Genomic DNA, 15,032 nt, shown 5'->3' on the forward strand with positions numbered 1-15,032 from the left:
TACCCTCTATGGAGTTTTCTACCTAATATCCATACATTGTTTATTACTCATTGATCTTCCATGTATTGCTACATTTATCTTAAGTTTTTCGGATTATGAGTTATCTTACACAATTGCCTTCAACTTTATTGTGATCTATTGATTTGGACATAGTTGCAATTTTATGTTTTTATAACATCTTTTTATGCCCATGTTGGCACTTTATGGTTTTATACCATTGATTTATATGAAGTTATTCAAGGATATCTTTTGTAAGTTGCATAGGGAGCCAATTTTTCTCAAGGTTAACAATGAAGGTCCCCTTAGTTATATCTGATTCATATCATGAAGGTCCCCTCAGAATAACTAATACATAGTTTCCTTATCTAGCCCATGGAATATCCCTCCATCCTATAATGGTGTGCACTTACTTTATATGGAGTTTTCCTCCATTTGGTTATATTTGTTCCACTTTGAAAGGATGATATTTATATGGAGTTTCCCTCCATTTGGTTCTATTTGTTCCACTTTGAAAGGATGGTATTTATATGGAGTTTCCCTCCATTTGGTTCTATTTGTTCCACTTTGAAAGGATGATATTTATATAGAGTTTCCCTCCATTTGGTTCTATTTGTTCAACTTTGAAAGGATGATACTTATATGGAGTTTCCCTCCAATTTTAGTTGATTTGACCCATTTTAAAGGCAATATGTTGTTAATCCTAATAATTCTTCCCTTTAGTATCCTACAAAAACCATGATGTGATAATACTGATTTGATAAGTTCATATCTCTCATTTTAATTTAATTCATATACTAATGTGATAATGCCATGCATACTTCATTGCTTAGATTGTGAGTCATGCAGGTTATGGAGTCATGACCCATTTACTTGCAGTGGGATGATTCATTAAGTGGACTATCTATATCCACGTGATTGATGCAATGTGCAAGAATCATTAGTTGGCCTTGTTTGTGGTCATTAGTACATCAGTATAAAATACCTTTCATGAGATCACTAATCAAAATTTTTTTGTGTGTATTGATAATATTTTGACCATATACTTTATCTTGATATCAGGTTATCTCCATTGCTTTTTGGTAACATGTTTTATTCTCCTCATTGTTTCTCTATGAGAGTTTTCTTACCCTTATTCAAAAGGATTTCTAATTTGAATATAAGATGAAATACTTCTTGTGGATAGTTGTCTTGTTTCTTGTGTCTATAGTTTTCAGGTAATCCATCTAGGCACATAAAAGATAGTATTATTTGGTGTACTTCAATGACCTATCCACTTCTCTCTTGGCTCTACGAAGATCCACCTACACTCACAAAAGACCTTTTACATAATTGAAGACATTCTCAAAGTTCAAGTTGCTGCTATTTAGAATTTCATTGTGAAAATTTGGGTTTAATACCCTTTGATGTAATTACCCCAAGTAAAGATTAAAGGGGGGTGTTAGAATTGGTAATCTTTCCTTGGTTGTATTTATTAAATGGGATAAACCAAGGTATCTCTTATGTTGTTTGTCATCTATTCCACATGTGAGGACAAGTCTTTTTTTGTAATTCCTTAATTAAGGAAAATAGTTTATTCCTCCTTAAGAGGATTATGACACTTGTTATGCACACACTTATGAATGTGGCAATCATTCACATGGGAGTTACAAATAACTCCTCTTCTCATCTCTTTATAAGAGATTCTTCTCTCTCATTCTCTACAAAACACAATCATGCTGTAGTTCATGTAATGAGTCCTATGGCTCCACATCATCTCTCTCTCTCTCTCTCTCTCTCTCTCTCTCCATTCTTTAGGCATTTGCCTCATTCATATAATTCACAAGGGGTTTTATTTGCTTTCCCCTTTCAAAATCTTTGTCTCCTTTTTTGTGTTGATCTTGTAAAGCTCATATAAAGTACGGTAAGTGTTTTCATTACAAACTCTCTTGGATTAATTTATGGTTCTTCATTTTTTGTTCATTTCAATTTCATTATTTCTAACAATGCCAAGCTAGACAGTTGATGCCAAGTAAATCTTAGTTGATGTTGAGCACCATTAAAATCTAGTTGATGCCGACTAATGTAGTATGTGCTGAGCATCAGAAGGTTGATAATGCTGAGCTGTTGCATTATGATAAAAATTGGAGATTCACCAAATCTAAGCCAACAAGTTTTTTTTTTTTGGAACTTGTGAACTAGGAGGAACATAAGATTGATGAGTTGGTGGCACAAAATTTGATGTAAACCATTTTTAGGTGAATTCAAATGGATTCTAGGAGAAGTTTCTAGAATAGACAAGATATGGGGTAGATACATTGTATCCTACCTAATCCATTCAAAACCCTAATTTAGATGATGGATAATGAGTGACAAAATATTCTAATTTCCTATATTGGAATGTCTGGTTATGAAGCAAAGAGGTTAGAGAGATTGGTGCAATAACCTAAGGAGGGGAAGGAATTAAGAGTTTTTGCTTAATCAAGTGACCTAGAAGAAGAGTATGCAATGATATATCAAGCAAGAAGGCTTAAGGAGATGAACGTTTGAAGGGTGAACAAGATGTCAGAGCTACAAAGCATGAAAGCCAAGTATAATTGAGGACTAAACATAGATCTATAATTTGCAAGTGAAGTTGTAAGTTGTATCAGATCAAAGCTCTACTATACTCTCTAACAATTGTATCAGTCTAGGGTAAATCCTTTGGATTAAGGTTGACCTAATAGTCATTGAAAAATCTTTTAAAGAGGGTGGCATTCTAAGTGAATGGTCTAAAGTCCTCTAGCAAGGCTCACTTTTAATAGGGTGATTGAAATCCCTTAACTGGGTCACATTTAATAGTGTGTATTGTAACCTTTGATAGGGTTGGCCTTTCATAGGGCATCACTTTAGAAGAGTGAAAAGGAGTAGCATGTTACTAGTGGGTTTTCCCAAATTGGGTTTCCACATAAATCATTGTGTCAAATGTGCTGATGAATGTGTTCTGTTTCATGCTTTACATTTTTGCAAGTTGATTTGACAGTAACATATAAGTTTTAGTAAATACATTGTGAATGCATGCATGGGTATGGATTTTTTTATGAGTTCATTGAATTGTGAAAGAGTTTTATTTTGTACATCTGGACCTTGAATAGCTAATTCACCCCCCCTCTCAATTATTCTAAAGTAATTCAAACAATTGGTATCAGAGCCATCTGCTAAAGAGGACTAGTTTTAAGGTACTAGAAGCACAAAGATAAAGATGTCTAAAAGAGAAGTACCCAAGCTTAACAGAGATAACTTTCCTACATGGAAAATTTTGATGAGGCTACACCTTAGAGGACTTGGAGATCATGCACAATCTACCATTATAATGGAACATGTTGATCTAGCAGGAACCCTAACTACTGAAGATATGAAGAAGAAAAAGGAACACAATCAAGCAATGTTGGAGATTGCCTCTACTATAAGGTATGTTGAATTTGATGATATCAAAGGCTACAACATTGCAAAGAAGATGTGGGATGCCCTAATAACCATCTATGAAGGAGAAAAAAACATTCAAAGAGCCAAATCTGAGAGCCTCAAAGGTAAGTTTGATGATATGAGAATAGAAGAAGGTGAAAAAATTGCTCAATATGTTGCTAGGATAAAATAAATTGTTAGTGTAATAAAAGGAGCTACTAGTCATATAGATGATGACATTGTGTTAAGTAAAGTCTTAAGAACATTATTGTCTATCTATGCTATTAGAGTTTCTGCAATCCAAGAGTTAAGATGTATTCTAAGAAATGATCTAACCCTTGAAGGTTTTGTAGGTAGACTCACTACTTTTGAGCTATCTAAATTCGACAACTACAAGCCAAAAAGTCTTGAATCTAATTTCAAAGCTAAGTTGTTATTGAAGGATTCTAAGGAGGTAAAGCAAAAGAAGAAGAAAAGAAAGATAAAATATGCATCTAGTGACAGTAATACAGATGAGGAATACATTCAAAAATTGGAAGCACTACTGGCAAGGAGATTTCACAGATGTAAAGGCAAGTTCAAAGGTAAGTTACCCATCATTTGTTTCAATTTCAATAAAGTTGGTCATATTTCTGCAAGATGTACACAAAAGAAGAACTATAGAGAAGGAAACAAGTACAAAAATAGAAGATAAGATGATAGCAAAGATTACAAAGACAAAGGCAATAAGTCATGCTACATTGCTAATGAACATGACTCTAATGAACATGATGAAGTGGCATATGTTGCAATGAAGGATGAATCTAATGAAGATGAGGCAACTGTAATTGTGACTTGTGTGAACAAGAATGATAGATGGATCATTGATAGCGGATGCTCACGTCACATGACTAGAGATAAAAGTAAGTTCATTACCTTAACTTGTTATGATGGAAATAGTGTAAGATTTGGTAATGATGCACCATGTTTGATAAAAGGAAAAGGGTCTATCAAACTCACAGACAAGATTTCATGTGACAAGCTTACTATGTTGAAGGATTAAATTATAACTTGTTAAGTGTGTCACAATTGAATAATTTGGGATGCAAGGTTGAATTTGAAAACAAAACTGCCAAGATATATGATACAAATGGGAAACTAATTGGAAAAGGTGATCAAACTAGAAGTAATCTATTCTATTTGGATATAGAGGATCCTGCTTGTCTTATTACAAAATTGATAATGTATAGCTTTGGCACAAGAGATTATATCATGTTAATTTTGATAATTTGGTTGGTATCAATAACATGAAAAGACTTAGAGGATTGCCTAAGTTGAAGAAACCTGATAGTATAGTGTGCAAACAATGTCAGCTAGGCAAAATGTCAAAGTCAAGCTTTAAGGTTAAAGCTTATACCTCTAAATAAATATTAGAGATTGTTCATACTAACTTGTGTGGACCAATTGAAGTGCAGAGCAACAGAGAAGATAAGTACATAATGCTATTTGTTGATGATTACTCTAGGATGATAATAGTCATGTTTCTAAAATAGAAATCTGATCCTTTTCAAATGTTTAAATGATACTTTGCAAGACTTGAGAAAGAAATAGGTAAGAGTCTCAAAATTCTTGAGATTACATAGAGGAGGAGAATTTATTTCAAATGAGTTTGAGATGTTCTATAATGATAGAGGAATCAAAAGACAAACATCTGCACCTAAGACCCCTCCACAAAATGGAATTACTAAAAGAAGAAACAAGTCTATAATAGACTATGCTCGAACACTTATGATGGAGAAGAATTTTGCTCTAAAATACTGCAAAGAAGCTGTAAGTACTACTGTATATACCTTGAACCATGTCCAAGTCAAGAAAGGTACTCATTCAACACCTTTTGAACTATGGTATGGATATCCACCTAATGTAAAATACTTTAAGGTATTTCGAAGTAAATGTTATATCCTTAAAGATGTTAGAAATGGAAAGTTTGATGCAAAAAGTGAAGAAGGTATATTCTTTGGATACTCTACAAGTAGCAAAGATTATAAGTGTTTAAATACTAACACTAGCAAAATTGTGGAAAGTACAAATGTGAATATTGATGAATTTATAGAAGTAAATGAGGCTAAACCTATGAAAAAACTAGAAGAATACAAATCATTTGTATACTTCTATGAAGGAATGCCTACTAAAGAAGATGCTAAGAATCAAGTTACAAACCAACAACAAGTCTTAGTAACTGTTGAGTCACATCCTATGAATGATGAGTTGCATTTAGGAATCAAGTTACATTCATATTATGAGTTGTAGAATGAAGAAAATACACATTCTAATTTTGAGATTATTACACATGAAAGAGATGCTGCGATAACTAACATAGATGTGCACAATGACATTAAAGCTGAGAGACAAAATGTAGAAACAAGAGCTGAGTCAAGATTGTCTAAATATGTCAAGAGGCATCATCCTAATGATAAAATCATTCAAAACAAAGATGCAAGGCCAAATAAAAGAAATAGATTGATAAGTGAATCATGTTTGTTAAGCATGAAGGAGCCCAAGACAGTGAAAGATGCATTAGAAGATGATGACTTGATGTAGGAGCATCGAGCTTGGATTTTGGTGGAGCTATGTTTTTCATATTTAGGGATGTTTTGGAGACACATTTGAGAACCTTTACTCATGATTTCATAGAGATTGGATGGACTAAGTTGAAGTTTGAGCTATTTGAACTTTGCTGCAAGAACTAAGTTTTTTTTAAGTTTCTAGGTGCCTATTACAGAGTGTATAACTAGTTATCCTTAATGAATGAGAGGCTACACACTTTTGAGATCAAAAAGGGCCTAGAGTGTTCCCTTGTATCAATAGAAAAAGTCCTAATTTATTATAGGTTGGGAGATATGGAAATTCTCTTGGAGTATTGATTTTTGGTAGTTTCACACGATAGTCTGCTGTGTGTGACTTTTAGGATGTATGCACACTTTTCCTTGGAGAATCAACATTTGAAAATTTAAGAGGTTGTAGAGGATCTAGATTTCTACAAATAGTTTGAATCATGGATTCTAATTCAATTAGAGCTAGGATATATCACAATTTTACTTGAATATTGATTTCTAGATATTTAATTATTGTTGCAATTAGGCTTGTGGCATTTAATTTATGTATTTGTATTGAATTTGTTTTTTGGGCCAAATTGTGGCTTAGATTGGTATAATTAGGGGCTGTGGGAAAGTATTTAGTCATTATTCATCCATTTTGGAGAAGAGGAGGTGGTAGAGGAGAAAAGTTGGAGAAGAGCTAGTAGCTATGGCTTGGAAAACAAGGAGATTGCTTGGTTGGCTTGTGAGCACAAGTTGAGATCTTCCTTGGGGGATTTTTACCAAAGTGTTGATCTAGAATAGCTAGAGTTTGGATTGGATCCTAGGGGATCTTGTAGAACTATTACTTGCTTTATATTTGGCCATAACTAAGAAGGCCTTATAGCTCGACACATTGCATGTAATTAGTTATATTTTATGAATATATTATTGTAATTTGTTATCAAATCTTGCATTATTGCTTCTTATTATTGTGTTTTCACTACTTGGTTATTTTCTTGGGGCTAGGAAATCTCCTTTGGTGATTTTTCTACCCTACAATGTGTCAGATGGTATCAAAATACAGTTGTTCTTGAGCATGTAGATAGATCACCAAAGTTGTGGTAGTTTGCATAAGACTTGGGTGAAGAAGTAGATCTGATTTGATCTTGATCTAGTGGTGGATTTTCTTTCTAGAGTCCTAGACCTATTGGTTTCAAGGTGAGAAATTGTGGTTTTGACTTGCAATTATAAAGGGCTTGCAGATGGGTCGATGGATGTGAATATGGAAGATTAATCTAGTTAAATCATGATTATAGAAAGTTTGTGGATTGCAAATCTGTGGTCCTAGACTTGTGATGTGATTCTTGATTGTTCATGCAAGGTGGTAGGTTGAAATTTGAATTGCAAACAATTCAAGGTTGTCACAAGGAGCATGGGAAATATTTGTTGTATAGGATTTATGAAGATCTTGGAAGATGGCTCTAAGAGGATTAAACCTTGAGATGATTGCAAATCTCCGTGATGTGGTGGAGAGGAGGTTTTCTGAGATGTTTTCTCAATTTGAAGCTAGCTTGGTTGATTGAGTTAAGAATGGGTTGAAGAAGGAATTTTGTAGATGTTTGTGGAGTTGGAGTATACCAATTTGGAAGAAATTTGTTTGGCTAGTTAGAAGACTTGTTCGAGAGAGAAGATGACATGACAAGGTCAAGGTGGAAGAGGTTGGTTTTGTTGATCAGTTTGTGATGTCTGATATAGAACTTGTAGAGTAGCTAGAGGTTGTTACTGAAAATATTCCTAACCTTGTTGATGCTAGGATAGACATTGGTTTTCATGATCAGTTGGCTGAATTTGACATGGAAATTGCAAAGCACTTGGTCATGGTTGATCTGGTTGTTGTTGGTGATGAGTTGTGTATTGCAGAGTGTCTTATTGTGAGAAATGAGGTTGCTGGTGTTGATAGTTTGGCATATGTTTCTAAGAAGTTACATATTACTACTAATATCGAGTTTTTTGCTAATTGTGTGGATTCACTAGTTGCTGATGTGGATGAGGGTTTGCTAATGAAGCCTTATGTTTAGTTTGTTCTTAGGTGTGAGTACGTTGATTGTGTTGCTAATATCTATTTGATTCAAATTTTTCAATGGATGAAGCATAGATGGTGGATTTTTAGATTTTTTTTATTGAATTTGATGAAGTGGAAGCCTTTGGTAAAGATGAAGTTGGTTGTAGATCTTTCTTTGGGCATCAAAGTATGGGACATACTCTTCTATTGACCTGGGGAGTTTGATGCAGGAGCATCGAGCTTGGATTTTGGTGGAGCTATATTTTTCATTCTTAGGGATGTGTTGGAGACACATTGGGGAACCTTTCCTCATGATTGCATAGAGACTGGATGGATTAAGTTGAAGTTTGAGTTGTTTGAACCTTGCTGCTGAAAGTGTGTTTTTTTTGGTTTCTGGGTGCCTGTTGTAGAGTGTATAACTAATTATCCTTAATTAATGAGAGGATAATAACTTTAGGGATTGAAGAGGGCCTAGATTAATCCATTTTATCAAGAGTGCATGTCCTAATTCATTATAAGTTGGGCGATATGGAAATTCTCTTAGAGTATCAATTTTTGGTAGTTTTGTGCAATAGTCTGCTATGTGTGACTTTTAGGATGGATGCACACTTTTCCTTGGGGAATCAGCCTTTGAAAATTTAAGGGGTTGTAGAGAACCTATATTTATACCTATGGTTTGAAGCATGAGTTCTAGTTCAATTATAGCTAGGAGATATTAGGATTTTACTTGGATATCAATTTCTAGATATTTAATTGTTGTTGTAGGCTGACTTGTGGCATTTAATTTATGTATTTGTATTTATTTTTTGTTCTGGGCCAACTTGTGGCTTAGACTGGTATAATTATGGGTTGTGGGGAAGTCTTTATTCATTATTCATCCATTTTGGAGAAGAGGAGGTGCTAGAGGAGCGAATTTGGAGAAGAGCTAGTAGCTGTAGCTTAGAAAACAAGGAGATTGCTTGGTGGGCTTGTGAGCACAAGTTGAGATTTTCCTTGGGGGGTTTCTACTAGAGTGTATATCTAGACTAGCTAGGGTTTGGATTGGATCTTAAGGGATCTTACATAACTATTACTTACTCTGTGTTTGGCTATAACTGGGAAGGCCTTACAGCTTGACACATTGCATGTAATTAGTTATATTTTATGAATATATTATTGTAATTTGGTATCAGATCTTGCATTACTACTTCTTGTTGTTGTTTTTTTGCTATGTGGTTATTTTTTGGGGGCTAGAACATCTCTTTTGGAGATTTTCCTACCCTACACTATGTCATGACTAGTACAAGGCCATGGAAGAAGCGATTCAATAGATAGAGAAGAACAAAACATGGAGTCTAGTTCCTAGACCAGAAGACAAGAATGTGATTGGCACCAAGGGGGTACTCAAAAACAAGCTAGATGAGAATGGTGAAGTGACAAGAAACAAAGCAAGATTAGCTTGAAAAGGATATGCACAAGAAGAAAGAATTGACTATGGTGAGACATTTGTTCTTGTTGCAAGAATGGAAGGAGTAAGAGCTCTACTTGCTTATGCTACATACAAAAGTTTCAAAGTTTATTAGATGAATGCCAAATCTACATTTCTGAATGACATACTAGAAGAGGAAGTCTACATAGAATAGCCAGAAGGATTTTTTGATTGTAATAATAAGAACATGGTATGTAGACTACACAAATCCCTATATGGATTGAAGTGAGCACCAAGAGCATGGTATGAGAGAATTCATACTTATCTTATGAAGATTGGATTTGAAAGGACTAATGATAACAAAAATCTATATATAAAGGATGAAAAAGGAAAAGGTATTTTTTTATCTAAAATATTTTTTGATGATATCATATTTGGAGGACAAGATGCTTTATGTAAAAATTTTGTAAATCAGATGAAGCAAGAATTTGAAATATCTATGTTTGAAGAAATCAATTTTTTTATGGGATTGCAAGTATATCAGATGAAGTATGGAATATATATCACTCAGTAAAAGTATTTCATAGAGATATTGAAGACATTTGGACTAGAGGATTCCAAACTAGTAGGTACACCTATGGTAATAGGACACAAGTTGTCAAAGAATGATGATTCAACTGTGTATAGGTCTATGATTGGAAAATTACAATATGTAGTACATAGCAGACCGGATATTGCATTAGCTATGGGGATAGTTGCAAGATTCTCTGCTAATCCTAGAGAGAATCACTTGATGGCTATGGAAAGAATAATGAGATATTTGAAAGGAACATAAGAGTTTGGTCTATAATACAAGAAGAATGAAAGATTTGACTTGAGAACCTACACTGATGCTGACTAGGCTAGAAACATTGATGACAAAAAGAGCACTAGTGGAGGAGCATTTTTATTAGGCAATAGACTAGTTACATGGACAAGCAAGAAACAAAGTTGTACCTCCCAATCTACTGCTAAAGCATAATATGTTGCTACTATTGTAAACTGCACAAACATTGTATGGATCAAATAGCTACTCAAAAGAATGAAGGAAGAAATCATAGAACCAGTGATACTTTATTGTGATAATACAAGTGCTATCAATATATCAAAGAATCTAGTAATGCACACAAAGATAAAGCACATTGCAATCAAGTATCATTATGTAAGAGAATTAGTTCAAGACAAAGAGTTGAAGATGGAATATGTTAACTCAAAGGAGCAAATTGTTGATATCTTCACAAAACCATTACCTAAGGATGCTCATGAGTATCTAAGAGGTAAACTAGGGGTGATACCCCTATCAAAGGCAATGCAAGAAACAGAAGCAGTGCCTTGCATCAAACAAGCTGATGTTCATATAAAACAAATTGATACATAGTGGATCTTATTTTAGGAACTGCCTAAAGTAATCACAAAGCTAAAACTTCAAATCAGTCACAAGCAAGGTGATAGAGGGAGATAATGAGGAATCTACAAAGCTTATATTTGCATATTTTATGAATGAAAAATTATTTTTTGGTATAAGTCTTTGACATTGTTGTCAAAGAGGGAGAAAGTACATTAAATTGATGATCATCACAAGAAGAGTTAAACTCATCAAGTATAAGAGAAAAGTGGAGAAAGTACATCATTAGAAGATCAAGAGAAAAGTGGAAGAAAGTCTTTCTACTGACTGGAGAGGGAGACATTGATTAGAGAGCCATAAAGAAAGAGGGAGAAATCCTAATCTACCTAGTAAGAGGGAGATACAAGAAGGAACTCAGAGGGAGTTTTAAGGAAGAGATTTTGTAACCTAATCAAAAGATTGAAGTTGTTGAAAGAGGGATACAAGTTCTCTCTTTGGTATTGCCTTGCTATCTTAACCTAGTCAGTTTGGTTGAACAAGATGTTCATCATTTCATGATATAGGCTGATCAGTTTGGTTTTCCATCAATGCCAAAGAGGGAGATTGTTGATATCTAATTGAAAAGATCATTGGAAAAGAGTATTGTTAAGAAGGAGATTGTTGAAGACTATGTTTTTCAATCATTGTTTTGTCATTGATGTTAAACCTGCTATTTGTTGGTAAAAAAATTGCTTATAAGATTCAAGTACTATCACTTAGTTGATTGATGAAGAGGATTTGATCAACAAGATGCAACAAAAGCACTTAGAGGAAAGGTCAAGTTATGATTATGTAATGAAGTACAAGGATCAGTTAAGACAACAATGACATGATGTATTGATGATCTACTTAAGGTAAGAAAATACCTGGCTACACTTAGAAAGTTTACAAGAATAAGTTAAACAAAGTTTTTTTGCTAAGCTTGATTGAGTGGATAGTAGGTGCTGAGCAAAGTTAGTGCAAGCCAAGCAGCAAGTCAATTGGAGCCAAGTGAAAGAAAAATCCAGTGGATGCCAAGGTAGACAGTTGATGCCAAGTAAATTTTAGTTGATTTCGAGGACTAGTAAAATCTAGTTGATGCTGAGTAATGCAATATGTGCTGATCATCAGAAGGTTGATAATGCCGATCTACTACATTATGATAAAGATCAAAGATTTACAAAATCTAAGCTGACAAGTTTGTTTTCTTGGAACTTGTGAACTAGGAGAAAGATAAGATTGATGAGTGTACATTATATTTGTGTAGCACTCTAAACCCTTCTATCCAAGATATTCCATGAGATTGGAATGCTTAGATGTTGGCTTAGAGCTCCCTATACATGGAGTGTAAAGATACATAAAGTAACATGAAAATAGGCTCTCAGTTGAGCTTTAGAAATGCAACCCTTGCTAGTAAACCATGTAATGGGAGATTCCAAAGACAAGATGCAAGTATGCAGATGTCCACAAGGAGCTCCTCAATGATGCAATGCAAAATGTAAACTAAAATAGTATGAATATGAAAGATGCAACTATATTAAAAAATTTGAGAGTATTATAAATCCAACTAATTACTATGTGATCTAAATTATTGAAAAATGAAAGATACACTATATGAATCTATGCTAAAATTCTTATGGATGATAGAATGAGACAAGGAATATAAATTCTCCACAAGCTCTTGAAAATTCAAATGATAGACTAGCAGCATAACAATATTCAAGAGTGTTTTTTTCATATGATGAGAGAACCCTCTTTTTAAAGAAAATTGGATGGTTGAAATCAAAAGACAAGAAATGGCTAATCAAGGGTGGAGAATAATCCTTGTCTAATTTTTGACATTAAAATGTCCTTAGTCAAAATGAAAGGCTCCACTCATAGAAAATTATGTATTTTTGTAGAAAACGATTTTGCTTTGTCAAAATAGGAGGCTCTCAACACATGGAAAATTACACTTTCATGTGTAGACAAAAATATTGTCAAAATGGGAGGCTCTCAACACATGGAAAATTGCACCTTCATGTGTAGACAAAAATATTGTCAAAATAGGAGGCTCTACAGATGGAAAATTACACCTTCATGTGTAGAGAAAATGATTTAGTCAAAATAGAAGGCTCATTTGTAGACAAAAATGCATTTCTTTTATTTATGAAATAAGAAATGTGTAGATGGATTTTTGAGAATTATATTTGAATTAAAAGGGAGCATATTCTTTTAATCAAATATGTGTTTAGAATATGATGGTCAAACTATAGGTTAAAATCAAATAAATTTATTATACCTTATTTTTGAAAGTTTGTGATCAAACACTTTGTAACATTAGCAAGAAATGCTAGAAGGGGGTTTATGGTCTAGGTAACCATTTTTAGGTGATTACATTTTCCCCTCTTTGACTAATGTGTGATCAATGTGGGAACACATGTGGTCAAAGAATAGAAAAAGCTTAAAATTATTCATCTAATATGTGATTGATATGGGGACACATCAAATGAAGAAGCCACGATAGTAAATAGATAGATAGTTCTAACTTCAAAGAATGAAGCCATTCTCTAACTAATGTGTGATTGATATGGGAACACATGCAATCAAAGAATAAAGAGACTATAATATCAATGAATGTAGCAAGCATTGAGTGATCAAACTGATAGCGATAATCTAGAATACTAGTAGATAGATCAAGAGAAAGTGGAGATGGTCAAGCATATGCCCCTGTAAGAGAAAATGTTGTCAAGCATAGCAATGATAGATTATGTTTGCCCCTCAGGATCAAAATGGAAATGATAGAGAGAAAGTGTAGAAACTAGAAAGATATGAGCAGATCAAGATATATCAAAGTCCATAATGATAGATAGGTGATTAGAATCAAAGGTTGACCATAAAGAAGTGATGGAATGCCCCAATGTGATAAGAAGTGACCATGAATGATAAAATATGAAAATTTAGTCAAATCAATCAAAAAGAATAATGTAGAGGGGAAAGTGGTGAATTGGAAGTAGGCATGAAGCATGGTAATGGTGAAGACATGGAGGAATAGAGATGTCCCAGTAGAGATTCAAAGACTAGACCTCCAAAAGTCAGCTAACTGTAGAGAAGAAGGTAGAATGTGAAAATGTGATTTTGACCCAAAAGATAAACTAAAATTTCAATTTCAATCCCAACAATGAATCCATGATGTCCAAATTAGCTAGGGTCAAAAATAAGAAGAGATACAAAAGGGTAGATTGATGTGATAATAGTGTTAACCCTTTTGATGATAGAATATCAAAGAGGCAAAGTGACAGATCAAGAGGGTGAAAAGACATGATCAAGAAGAAAGAAAAATATGAGATGAAAGTAGTTAGCCGAGATGTCTAAAAAAATAAAAATAAAGAGAGAGCTCTCCCCATATGTAGGAATGCAAGACTGTGCAAACTAATATGCAAGTTGGTTTACTAGCAAGGAACACAAAACATTTAAACTCTAATTTCATCATCGAGCATTTATAAGATCATACAATCATCACTAGCATGAGCTATGAAGATATGAATATGACCTTATTCGGATGTCAAAATGAGGTGTAAGCATTAAGGCACAAGAAGCTAGAATGACCAGAACACCTATCCTTTTTAATTTAGCAAGGGAACATAAGCATCAAAGCATAAAGGATAGGATAACTAGAATGTTTCTTGCAAACAAGCACACTAGACACATGAGAGATCCTTCTTATGCTAAGTAATAAGGAAGTTTTCTATCCACGATGACCCTTACATTCATAACTTGAGACAGAAGTTTGCAAAGGATACTCATAGTGGCCCATACGTTCAGTAAGAGGATGAGTATCAATATGTACTATACCATAAAGAACTCACTCAAATAGACAAGGAGAAGAACCAACCTTACTAAAGCATCCATATAAAATGAGTCGAGGTATACACAACCATCCAACACAAGATAGAGGCTCTTATAATAGACACCCCTTTTATATGGATTCTTCAAATCATTGGAAACAAACCATCAAGAAGAAAAAAAAGAAAAAAAGAAAGAAAAAAGATCATGTCATGCACTCCTTCCTCCTCTAGTTTTGAACATCATCAGGTAGCAAGAGACATGGGACTAAAGAAAAGAAAACATCACATAGTCTTTGTTTATTGCATAATAATGTGTGATTATTTTTAGCAACGTGCAGTGGGATGTTTCTCTAAG

This window comes from Cupressus sempervirens, chromosome 3 (assembly GCF_028749045.1).
Source record: "Cupressus sempervirens isolate cs-2001-9-10 chromosome 3, ASM2874904v1, whole genome shotgun sequence".
In the NCBI taxonomy this organism is placed as follows: Eukaryota; Viridiplantae; Streptophyta; class Pinopsida; order Cupressales; family Cupressaceae; genus Cupressus; species Cupressus sempervirens.